This window comes from Prionailurus viverrinus, chromosome C2 (genome assembly GCF_022837055.1).
Source record: "Prionailurus viverrinus isolate Anna chromosome C2, UM_Priviv_1.0, whole genome shotgun sequence".
Taxonomy (NCBI): Eukaryota; Metazoa; Chordata; class Mammalia; order Carnivora; family Felidae; genus Prionailurus; species Prionailurus viverrinus.
Window position 1 is genome coordinate 32,916,079 of NC_062569.1, and position 13,966 is coordinate 32,930,044.

Consider the following 13,966-nt stretch of genomic DNA (forward strand, 5'->3'; position numbering starts at 1 on the left):
GGTAGCTATACTGGCTTTCTTTTCATTTCCATTTACATGGGATATCTTTTTCTGTCTATTTACTTTAGACTTCTTCACCCATGAAGTGAGTTTCTTATAGGTGGTATATGTGTGTCTTGTTTGTTTATCTATTCAGCCACTCTGTGTCTTTTGAGAATTTAGTACATTTACACTTAAAATAATTGTTGATAGGTATGTACTTGTTGCATTTGTTAATTGTTTTCTGGCTTTGTTTTAGTTTCTGTTCCTTTCTTTTTCTCTTTTTTCTCTTTCAATTTAATGATTTTCTTTAGTGCTATGTTTAGATTCTTTTCTTATTTTCCCCTGTGTGTATATTATAAGGTTTTGCTTTGTGGTCACTGTGAAGTTCCCATATATCATCTTAACATAACATAATAGTCTATGTTAAGTAGATAGTAACTTCTATAGTTGAACATATTCCAAAGTTCTAAATTTTCACTGCTCCCCAATTTTGTGTTTTTGATGTCATATTTTATAGCTTTTAATTTTATGTTTCCCTTAACTAATTATTATAATTTTAGTTAATTATATTACTTTTGTCTTTTAACGTTCATAGTAGCTTTAGAAGTGACTAATCCACATATTACTATATATTTACCTTTTTCCAGGGAGGTTTGCATTTTTATATATTTTCTTGTTATTTGTTAGTACCATTTTTTCCATTTTAAAGAAGTTCCTTTAATATTTCTTTCAAGACAAGTTTAGTATTAATGAACTCCTTTAGCTTTTGCTTGTATAGAAAGCTCTATGTCTTCTTCAATTCTTAATGATAACCTTGTTGGGTAGAATATTATTGGTTGGACATTTTTTTTCTTTGAGGACTTTAAATGTCATGCCATTCCCTTCTGGTCTGCAAAGTTTCTGCTGAAAAATCTGCTGATAGCCTTGTATGGTTTCCTTGTATGTAACACTTTGTTTTTCTCTTGCTTCTTGTAAGAGTCTTTCTTTAACTTTTGACATTTTAATTATAATGTGTCTTGGTGCAGTTCTCTTTAGGTTTATCTTGTTTGGAATTCTGGGTTTCCTGGTCCTGGATGTCTGTTAAGGAAATTTTCATTTATCACTTCTTCAAATATGTTTTCTGCTTCTTTCTCTCTCTCTCTCTCTCTTTCTCTGGGACCCCTATAATGCAAATATTGTTTCACTTGTTGTTGGCCCAAAAGTCCCTTAAGCTATCTACTTTTTAAAAATATTTTTTTCTTTGATCCATTCTTCTACTTTATCCAGTCTGCTCTTGAACCCCTCTAGTGTATTTTTCAGTTCAATCATTGTATTCTTCAGCTCTGTGACTTCTGTTTGGTATTTGTATTTTCTCTTTCTTTGTTGAAGTTCTCACTGTGTTCATTGATTCTTCTCCTGAGTTTGGTGAGCTCTTTATGACCGTTACTTTGAATTCTTTATCAGGTAGATTACTTATCTCTGTATCAATAAGGTCTTTTTCTGAGGTTTCCACTTGCTCTTTTATTTGGAACATATTTCTCTGTATCCTCATTTTGCTTCACTATTCTCATTTTGCTGCACTATCTGTGTTGTTTCTATATATTAAGCAAAGCAGCTACCTCTCTCAGTCATGAAGGGGTGGCTTTGTGTAGGTAGTGATCCTTCTTGTTCAACCTTGTCCTAATTCTTGGTTGCCTCTCAAACCTTTGTGATTGTCTAAACTATCTGATTTATTTTTGACATGTTCCCATTATTGAGGGTGTGCCAAGACCTGTCAGTGATCCAAGGGGAGGAATCTCATTTAGCACCTAGTTTCTGGATGATTGGAAGCCAGACCTTCAGGCAGCAGCTTTTAAAGTATGCAAATATATACAGTCCTGTTGGGCTGCATTTGTAATCCCTGCTGGGCTCCAGACCAGGAGTTCTGAAGATGTTCCCTGGGTGATAGTTGCAAAAACTATCCCTTTCTGGGATAGTGTAAAAATCCATTTCTGGGAAGTTTTGCTGAGCTGTTATGAAGTCAAGAGGGTGTATCCGGATGGTGTTGCCCTTCTTATGTTCTCTGAGAGTGCTTCCATAGCCTCTAGATATGTGGGAAGTCTGAAGCCTAAACCTTAAGCTAAAGTTCCAGGCTAAGTAAATAGACCGTTTTTCACAGGAAGACTGAGGTTGTATTTCAGCCGGCTGTCTGTGCAGTGCTCTGGGGGTAGTTACATGCCAGGAACTGTCTTTCCAATTTCTATGTTCCTGTGGAGTTCAGGAACCAAGCCCCTTTGGCCTCAAGGACTAGGTGATCATGGAGTGCCCCCTGTGTCGACTGTATGTACCTGCTGGGTTTAGCTATACAGCTGCAGAATATAGAGGTCTGGGCACACTCACTGGCTTCAGAAAGACAGCGGGAAAATGTCTTGACTGCATGCACTTTCAGGCTTTAAGAATGCAGCAGGAGAGTGCCTTGTTTGTGCATGTATGCCAGCTTTAGGCTGGTAGTAGAAGGCCACAACCCCTTATGCTTGCCAGCCCCAGTCAGGAGTAGGGGAGTGTCACAAACCCCATGACTGCTGACTATCTAGGGAGTAGAAGAACTCCATGATCACTGGTGCTTATCTGCCCAAGCTAGGGAGGGGGAGAAATACAACCACCCATGCTCAATGGTTTTATCAAGGTGACTGCTCACCCCCTCCTGTCTTAGCAGGGCAGGGAGGAGCTTGCTCACCTGTGCTAGCCAGGTAGGCAGAGTGTAGAAAGTTGTCATCTGACAGTGCTTCTGTCTTTAGGGAGAGTTTCAACTGCCTGTCTTGCAGATACTTTTAGATCAGCAAATAAATTTCCTTCACATGTAGTCCAGGCACTTTTCAAATTGCTGTTTTTTTGTCTGGTCTTGGGGCAAGTGAGACTACATACAAACTCTTTAAAATGGGAATCTCTGTTTCTTATAGCATTTTGAGTCCTTGGATTTTAGTCCCATTTGTTTTCTAAGCCAGATGTTTTCAGGGCTCATCTTTCTGGTGCAGATCCCAGGGGTTGGGGTGCCTGATGTGGGGCATCAGTGAGGGACTGACTCACTCTTCCAGGAGAAGTACTGGACTAGTGAGATCACTCCCTATTGTGCATTGCTGCCTTGGGAGTGGGGTTTTGGTGAGATTGTGTCTCTGCCTCTTCTACTCATCTTGATGTGGTCTTTTTATATTTTATTTGGAGAAGCAGTTCACCTAATTTTCAGATCTGTTTCATAGGGAAATGATCCCTACGTATCTATAGATTTGGTGTGTCTGTGGAAGGTGAGTTCCTATATGCCATCTTGTGGAAGTCCCAGCGTTTATTTCTTGACAAATTAATTGATAAAGCATGATTCAAGATCCCGACTCTGTTGTGTCCATCACATTTGGGATTAAACACAAGGAAACACAGTTTCTTCAACTATATTTTCTTTGATGTTTTCCAACCCAAGTCAGGCCATGTACTTAGAATTGTTGCTCACAATTACAGTGGAAGCTTACATCTAGAAATAAGTATCAGTAGGAAGGCACTTTGATGATGATGACTATTTGCTACCTGATGAAGTATAGTAATATCCCATGTTGCTTTACACTTGTGAGGTAGGAAAGAATTCCCTAGAAACAGAATTTGACAGGGGCACCTAGGTGGCTTAGTTGGTTGAGCGTCTGACTTCAGTTCAGGTTATGGTCTTATGGTTGGTGAGTTCGAGCCCCACATTGGGTGCTGTGCTGACAGCTCAGAGCCTAGAACCTGCTTTGGATTCTCTGTCTCCCTCTCTCTCTCTGCCCCTCCCCCGCTCATGCTCTGTCTCTCAAAAATAAACATTAAAAATTTTTGAAAACACACAAAATTTGACAAAAATTAATTTTTTTCCACAGAGACAAGTTTCATACTATTTGGAAGCAGCGTAAATATGGTAAGTCTCTCCTCCACTTCACTGATTCCTTGAAATCCATTTAAAGACCCATGAACCCTTAAATCTAGAAAAGACCATTTCGCTGAAACAAATTGTGAAAAGGTTGAAACTGTAACAAGAGAGGAAGTATATTCTTCCATTATTGTTTGAATAAAATACAGAAATTCACTTATAGCCCCAAAAGTCAGTGATTTGGTCCATCTTGGGCCATTCTGCTACCAATAAGGCTGACATAGAAATATAGCATACCTCTGTAAAGCATTTTCTAGGCTTATCTTACCCAGACTAAACAGGGTACTCCTTGAGGGGAGGAACAATTTTTTTCATACTTTAAGGATTAATATTTTGTGTAGTACTTGGCACATAGTGAGCTCCTCTAAATGCTTGAGGAGTAACCATCAAATGTTCTCAAATTAATCATTTAATAATATAGTTTAAATACTGCTAAGAATAGAGCTCATCACCAGTACTTGATACATCTGACATTTATAAACTGTGCTTGCCTATGGCCTTTTGTCTAGTATTAATTAGTTTTACCATTTTTGATATATTAAGATTCTGTTATAAGGGCCCCAGTCCCTCTTAGGAAAGATAGCCAGGGTTAATCATATAGGATGCCTCATAAGGAGATAGCTGTAAAATGTGCATGTGTTTCTGCCAGGCTGCCAGGTTTCACAGTGGTAGGGGGCTTGCCCAGTCCAGAATAGATGAGGAGGAGCTTTTGATGATCAGTGCCCTGATTGCTACTGAGATACTTACTGTCCAAGCCCTTGTGTTTCCCTGAAGGCAGGTGTCTCAGCTGCTCCTATGCTACACTCAGTTGAGAGTGCTCTCCATAGAAACACTGCAGTCCTGGACAACCTCTTTTAGCTCTACTAGGAGGCAAGGCCAGGTTCTAACACCAGGGCAGGCACCTGGGCTGAGGCTGTCAGCGGCGCTCCTTACACCCAGTGGAGGCCTCTGCCTCCGAGGTCTGCTGGGGAAAAGGATCATCCAAACTGGAAAGGCTCCTTCCTGAGACTTATTTCTCTCTGTGTCTGACTGTTAACATTTCATGGAATAGTTCACAAGTTTACTACAATATCTTTTCATCACTTTCTTAATAGCAATCATGTCAACCTCTTAACCTAAAGAAAAAACTTGAAAAGATATGACTTTTATAATATAATCTTTATTTTTTTAATGTTTATTTATTCTTGAGAGAGAGAGAGAGAGAGAGAGAGAGACAGAGCATGAGTGGGGGAGGGTCAGAGATGGAGGGAGACACAGAATCCAACCCAGGCTCCAGGCTCTGAGCTGTCAGTACAGAGCCTGACATGGGGCTTGAACCCACGGACCATGAGATCATGACCTGAGCTGAAGTCAGTCGCTTAACCAACTGAGCTACCCAGGCACCCTGAAAAGATATGACTTTTAGAAAATGTTCTCAGGGAGCATCCAGTCCTAGCCCCAATTGTTAGTGGGTACTTTGACTGGTTTACCAGTCCCCCAACGCAGGAACAATAGCTTTTTTATCCTCACACCCTAGAGAGTGAGGGAGCATAATCTCTTCAAAGAGTTTTGGCTTTCAACAAGAGCTAGGAAGAGGGCCTTTTCAGGTAACTTCAACTTTCTGCCTTGTAACACAAGTACCCCTGAGACAAAGGAACACAAAAATAGTCTTCTTTGCGGAATGAGGAAAGAAAGATACAATGAGAACATACTAATAGTTTCCTAGTTATTCTGCCACACACTCTTGTTGCATATCCTTAGTTGGATATCAGAGACTCCCAAAAGTCTAGCATTTCAGGAATCACTCAGTGTTAGATCCATACTATACATCTTGACAGTCAGGATTATTAGTAAGTACCTTTCTTTTTCCTAAAGTTTGAAGTATGCTTGGATTAAGTAATGTTAGAAGTATTTTCCTTCTATTTGAAATACTACTAAAGAAAAACATGCAGGTGCATTTAGTTGGCTTAGCCAGTTAAGTGTTTGACTCTTGGTTTTGGCTCAGGTCATGATTAACAGTTGGTGAGATGGAGCCCTGTGTCAGGCTCTGCACCCACAGAATGGAGCTTGCTTGGGATTCTCTCTCTCCTTCTCTGTCTGTCCCTCCCCTACCCCCACCCTTTCTCTATCTCAAAATAAATAAATAAACATAAAAAAATAAAAATGTACAACATCAATGGAAAGGCAGATGCTAACTTCCCTAAAATGTAACTTCTAGAATCCTGCCTGTTTTATTCTAATTTTAGTTACCAAATAGTTGACACTATTCTGTATCATAATTCTAAACTTTCATTCAAAATATAATCAGAGATTTCATTCTTTTAAAAAGTAAGTCAAGCTGGCTGTATTTATACTAGAAAGGGGTTAGCTGTTTTTTAATAATTTTATTATAGTCACGTGTTTGAGAGGATACACTTTTCTTTCTAATTTCCACTAATTCCTAGGGGATTGATTGCTTTAACTGTCAGAAGCAAGATGTTGGCTCCAGACTGCAGCCCATGACACAATGTATCTTGTAGGATTGTTGCTTTTATTTAGTTTGCTCATCTGATGAGAGCACACAGAGAAAGCAGAGGCAAGCCCATGAGGAAGGGAAAGAGCAGCTGCAGGAATAGAAGATGGCATTGCTCATGCTGGGAGCAGATCACACCAGAGTGACCTCAGCACCCTAGGCCATCTGTGTCAGGCCATTGTGATTAAGGGCATATACATTTCATGGGAATCCGAGTGACAAACTTCAAACAGTGCAACATAGAAACACTAATTTTCACTTTATGTACAAAGTGTAAAGGAATACAACTCCCCCTAAATGAACAGCAGCAACAATGGAAACCAAAGTACTCATCACACAAAGAACAAACAAAACACCAAAATGGTAAAGATTAGAACAGAAATAAAAATAGAGACTAAAAATACAATAGAACAGATCAGTGAAATCAGGAGCTGGTTCTTTGAAAAGAACAATGAAGTTGATAACCTTTTAGCTAGGTTCATGAAAAAAAGGGAGAGAGAGGGCTCAAAATCAGAAATGAAAGAGGAGAAATAACAATCAACAACACCACAGAATACAAAGGATTATGAGAGCATATTATGAAAAATTATATGTTAACAAATTGGACAACATAGAAGAAGTAGATAAATACCTAGAAATATATAGCTGTCTAAAACTGAATCAGGAAGAAATAGAACATTTGAATAGACTGATTACCAGCAATGAAATTGAATCAACAATCAAAAAACTCCCAACACACAAAAGTCCAGGACCAGATGGTTTCACAGGTAAATTCTACCAAAGATTTAAAGAAGATTTGATACCCATTCTTCTCAGACTATTCCAAAAAAATAGAAGAGGAAGGAAAGCTTCCAGATTCTTTCTATGAGGCTAGCATTATCCTGATACCAAAACCAGATAAAGACACAGCAGAAAAGAACTACAAGCCAGTTTCTCTGATGAAAATAGATGCAAAAATCCTCAACAAATACTAGCAAAATGAATTCAACAGTACATTAAAAAAATTACCACACTCAAGTGGGAATTATTCCTGGGTTGCAAAGTGGTTCAGTATAAACAAATTCAATCAACATAATACATCACATCAACAAAGTAAGGATAAAAACCATATGATCATTTCAATAGATGCAGAGAAAGCATTTGAAGAAGTGCAATATTCATTCATGACAAAAACCCTTAACAAAGTAATTTAGAGGGAATATACCTCAACATAATAAAGGCCATATATGAAAACCCACAGTGAACATCATACCCAATGGTAAAAAAAAGAGTCTTTCCCTTAAGGTCAGGAACAAGACAAGGACGTCCACTCTCACCACTTTTATTCAACATAGTACTGAAAGTCCTAGTCACAGCAATCAGATGACAAAAAGGAGTAAAAAGCAGCCACATTTGTAAGGAAGAAGTCAAACATTCACTCTTTGCAGATGACATGATACTGTATATAGAAAACCTGAAAGACTTCACCAAAAATTTGCTATACCTGATACACAAATTTAATAAAGTCACAGTATACAAAATCAACAAAGAGAACCAGGTTGCATTTCTATACCCTAATAATGAAGTAGCAGAAAGAGAAATTAAGGAATCAGTCCCATTTACAATTGCACCAAAATCCATAAGTTACCTAGGAATACACTTAACCAAAGAGATGAAAGACCTGTACTCTGAAAACTATAAAACACTGATGAAAGAAATTGAAGAAGACACAAAGAAATGGAAAAACTTTCCATGCTCATGGATTGAAAGAACAAATACTATTAAAATGTTTATACTACCCAAAGCAATCTACATGTTTAATGCAATCCCTATCAAAATGCCACTAACATTTTTCAGAGCTGGAAAAAACTTGTATGGAATCACAAAAGACCCAGAATAGCCAAAGCAACCTTGAAAAAGAAAAGCAAAGCTGAAGATACTACAATTCCTAACTTCAAGTTATATTACAAAGCTATAGTGATCAGAACAGTATGGTATTGTCACTAAAACAGACACATATAGATCAATAGAACAGAATAGAACACCCATAAATGAACCCATGGTTGCATGGTCAATTAATCTTCAACAAAGCAGGAAAGAATATGCAATGGGAAAAATATGGAGTCTTCAATAAATGGTGTTGGGAAAACCAAACAGCAGTATGCAAAAGAATGAAATTATACAACTTTCTTATACCATACATAAATGTAAATTCAGAATGGATTAACGGCTTAAATGTGAGACCTGAAACCATAAAAAATCCTAGAAGAGAGAACAGGCAATAATTTCTCTGACATTGGCCATAGCAACATTTTCTAGATACGTCTCCTGAGGCAAAGGAAACAAAAGCAAAAATAAACCATTGGGACTACATGAAAGTAAAAAGATTCTGCACAGCAAAAGAAATAACCAAACTAAAAGACAACCTACTGAATGGGAGAAGATATTTGCAAATGAAATATCTGATAAAAGGTTAGTGACCAGAATACATAAGGAACTTATATAACTCAACACCCAAAAAACAAATAATCCAGTTAAAAGTGGATAGAAGACATTTCTTCAAAGAAGACATGCGGGTGACCAACAGACACATGAAACAATGCCCAACATTATTCATCATCAGAGGAATGTAAATCAAAACGATGATGAAATGTCACCTTGCAGTGGTCAGAATGGCTAAAATCTAAAGAGAAGCAATGAGTGTTGGCAAGGATGTGGAGAAAATGGAACTCTCCCACTGTTAATGGGAATGCAAAGGTGCTGTGGAAAGCGGTATGGAGGTTCCATAAAAAATTAAAAATAGAATTACCATATGATCCAGTAATTATACAACAGGGTATTTACCTAAAAAACCCAAAAACACTAATTCAAAAGGATACACACACCCCTGTGTTTAATGCAGCATTATTTACAATAACAAAATTATGGAAGCAGCCCAAGTGTCCATTGATAGATGAATGGATAAAGAAGAGGTAGTGTGTGTATGGGTGTGTATATGTGCATATACAGATACATATAATGGAATATTATGCAGCCCTAAATATGAATGAATTATTGCCATTTGCAATGACATGGATGGAGCTCAAGAGTATGATGTAAACAAAGTAGGTCAGAGAAAAACAAATGCCACGTAATTTCGCTCACATGTGGAACTTATAAAACAAAACAAATGAACAATGAAAAAAAAGAGAAAAACCAAGAAACAGACTCTTAACTATGGAGAACCGATGGTTACCAGAGGGGAAGTGGGTTGAGGAATGGGTGAAATAGGAGTAGGGGATTTAAAGCACACTTATCTTGATGAGCACTGAGTGATATGTAGAATTGCTGAATCACTATATTTTACCCCTGACAATAATTTAACACTATATGTTAACTATACTGGAATTAAAATTAAAAAAAATTAAAACAATGGTCACATCAAAAAAACAAATAAACAAAAAATAAAGTACTCATCCCAGACTTGGAGGATCCATGAAGTGAGAAATGTGTTTTTGTTGCTATCACATCGTGGTGCCACTGTAGCTGATCTGTGGCATCTGCATTTTGTGGCCCTTCTGTTGCTTTCAAGCACCTGAACTTCTGTGAATAATTTTTGGTGGCTGTTGTTCTGTTGTTTTAACATCCACCTGTTATAATTTAGCAAAGTCATCTAAGCATTCATTAGGTGATGTTTGTACAAGTGATGAAAAACTTACCAGAAAGATCAATAACTTTGAAATAGAAGTCAGAAGTGATGAAATACTATAAGGAAGCCTCACAACTGCCATGATATGCTATTAATGTAAGAACAAGCCCTCTGCAAAATATTAGAGCTAATGCTAAGAAAATAAAAAGCTGCATTAGAACACATTATTCTACAATGTTTGTAGATTTATGCACCCCTAGGATACATTCCCCATTTAACTTTTATTTCTAAGAAGAATTAGTCTTGAATTATGGGAGGGCTTCAAGAGCTCATCGATAGCATAAACCTGACAACCTGTGTTTGTTTACTGTCCTTCCTTTCTCCTATTATGTGGCTTCATTACTCATTCCAGTGCCCAGCAGGGTACCTGAAATACTCCAGGGGCTTGGTCAAGGTTTGTGGAAAATAGCTAAAATGTAGGGAGTATTTTTTTTTATGTCCAGAAACTAGTTAGTACTTTACATGCATTATCTCCATTATTACTTGTAGAGCTCTAAACAGTAATCATTATTATCCATAATTTTACATATGAGGAAATCAGGTTCAGAGATGTTAAATAACATGGCCAAGATTATACAACTAGTGACTGATAGAGCCAGGTCTAAACCAGTGTGACTAACTTATATTGCTTCTCTAACAAATTAGAGGGGGAAATTACTATAATTAAGACCGTAACTGACTTCTACAGCAGAAGTGATTTCTGGATACTTTCAAGCATCCTTTGGGCAGCTAACTGGGTGTATGCTTTTTTCTAATCAGTTGATGAACAAAGGTAGACCTGGGGTAGACCTGGTAGGGCTGGAGAGAAATGTAATTTATACCAGTGCTTCTCAAAATGTCGTCTCCAGACTAGCAACATCAGCATCACTTGAGATTCTGATACATGGTCAAGTTTGAGAGCTACTGACCTACCCAATAGAAAAGTACGATATTTGGACATGGAATTCCTCATGGCAGTTGGGGAGAAAGGCAGTAAGGAGTGAAACATGTCAGAGTTGAGAGTGGAGAGAGAGAGAGATCTGAATCTGGAGAGATTCAGGTCTCTGTATGGCCTGAGGTGGCTAGGATGGGTGCCTGAAAGAAATAAGGCTGTCTGAAATTTAATTTCTAGTTCTGCTGTGTAAATCACCTTAGTATGCCCAAACACACAATAATGTCTGATTCACAGACCAAGACTTATGTGACTTTTTTTTGTAAACATCAGAGTAAGCTTACATCTATTAACTTCGGAGAGATGACCTGCTGACAGAACTAATTCAGCAAAAACAGAAGCATAGAGCAGGAGACTATGAGAAAGAAGGTTGTATGGAACTTTACAAAAATCTTAGGGAGGACATTGGGACCACTCTTCCCTGGTTTTTATTTATTTAAAAAAAAATTTTTTTTTTCCAACGTTTATTTATTTTTGGGACAGAGAGAGACAGAGCATGAATGGGGGAGGGGCAGAGAGAGAGGGAGACACAGAATCGGAAACAGGCTCCAGGCTCTGAGCCATCAGCCCAGAGCCCGACGCGGGGCTCGAACTCACGAACCGCGAGATGGTGACCTGGCTGAAGTCGGACGCTTAACCGACTGCACCACCTAGGCGCCCCTCTTCCCTGGTTTTTAAAAGTTGATCCTAGAGAATGAGCAGGTGAGGTTCTGGTCCTTGTATTGCTGGGGCTGGGACATGTTCTGGTGCCAGAGTGCTGACTCCTAACTCTCAGGATTAACTAATTAGTATTGAAGTATGGAGTGTCAACATTTATATAATCTCTAGTGATTGATAGGCCTATTGGTCTGATTATCTAATGTTGCAAAATAAACTACTCTAAAACTGAGTGGCTTAAAACAAGGACAACATTTATTTTGCTCCTGAATCTGCAATTGGGACAAAGTGTGGCAGGAATAGCTTTTTTCTTCTCCACTTGGAATCAGTTGGGGTATCTTGAAGAAATGGGCTGGGATCATCTGAAGTCTCACTTGCTCGTGTGTCTGGCTGCTGATGCTGGCTATTGACTGGATCTTAGCTGGGTCTGTTGTCCAGAACACCTACATATGGCCTCTCCAAGTAGTGTGAGCTTCCTTACAACATGGTTGGATTCTAAGATTGAAAATTCTGGATAGAGAGAGCCAGAAAGAAGCCATATTGCCTTCTATGACCTTTTCTTAGAAATCATGTGGTGTCATTTCTGCCAGATATTCTATTATTGAGACTGTCATAATGGCTTCCCTAATTTCAAGGAGAAGGAAAGTCTTCATTTCTTGATGGGGGAATGGCATAGTTCAAGAAGATTATGTGGAACAAATAATATTTATAAGGTCATGGGGCTAGGTGGGAAGAAATACAACCCTTTCATCTCAAGAGAGAGTGCCTTTCAAGGAGGCTCAAGCTCTGTGCAGATTGCAGGTAGGTGGGGGTGGGGGAATGTGGTGGCTCCACTTTTCTCAGTCTACATCTGAGAAATCTAAAAGAAATCTAAAAATCTCAGACTGGCTGAACTGGCACATTGGGGTCATTCTGCACTCACAGGTTGTCATGGCTAAAAAGATATGAGCGTGTATTGCAGACCAGATATGGGTGTCACATGAGAGACTTTTGGTAGGAGGTTGCTTTATGTCCTGTATTCTAGGATGGGTAGGGTGATGGCCCTCAACACGCAGAGGTTGGAAATGGATAACCATATATATGGGGCTACAGTCAGTGTCAGTGACAAAGTAGAAGAGACAAGAGCTCTTCTGTTTCCAGAAGCTGTTTTTGAGACATTCACGCATGCGTGCACACGCGCACACACACACGCACAAGAAAGGAGCTAAGCTTGTTTCTTTTTAAATTTTATTTATTTATTTATTTATTTATTTATTTATTTATTTATTTATTATTATTATTTTTTTAAAGTTTAAATCCAAGTTAGTAAACACATAATATAATAATGATTTTGGGAGTAGAATTTAGTGATCCGTCACTTACATATAAGTCCCAGTGCTTATCCCAACAAGTGCCCTCCTTAGTGCCCATCACCCATTTAGTCCATCCTCCTATACAACACCCCTCCAGCACCCTCAGTTTGTTTTCTGTATTTAAGAGTCACTTATATCTTTAAGAGCCCTCTCTCTATTTTTAAAATTTATTTTTTATTTATTTTTATTTTTTATTTTTTATGCAGTTTTTAATCCATATATTTTTTAAATTTACATCCAAGTTAGTTAGGATATAATGCAACAATGATTTCAGGAGTAGATTCTTTAATGCCTCATACCCGTTTAGCCCATCCCCCCCTCCCACAACACCTCCAGTAACTCTCTATTTGTTCTCCATATTTAAGAGTCTCTTATGTTTCACCCCCTCCCTGTTTTTATATTATTTTTGCTTCCTTTCCTTATTTTCATCTGTTTTGTATCTTAAAGTCCTCATATGAGTGAAGCCATATGATATTTGTCTTTCTCTAACTAACTAATTTTATTTAGCATAATACCCTCTAGTTCCATCCACGTAGTTGCAAATGGCAAGATTTTATTCTTTTTGATGGCCTAGTAATACTCCAGTGTGTGTGTGTGTGTGTGTGTGTGTGTGTGTGTGTGTGTGTGTAGAATACACACATCCTCTTTATCCATTCATCTATTGACATTTGGGCTCTTTCTGTACTTTGGCTATTGTCAGTAGTGCTGCTGTAAATGTTGGGGTGCATGTGCCCCTTCAAAACAGCATACTTATATCCCTTGGATAAATACCTAGTAGTGCAATTGCTGGGTCATAGGGTAGTTCTATTTTCAATTTTTGAGGAAACTCCATACTGTTTTCCAGAGTGGTTACACCAGTTTGCATTCCCACCAACAGTGCAAAAGAAATCCTCTTTCTCCACATCCTCTCCAACATCTGTTGTTGCCTGAGTTGTTAATGTTTACCATTCTGATAGGTGTGAGGTGGTATCTCATTGTG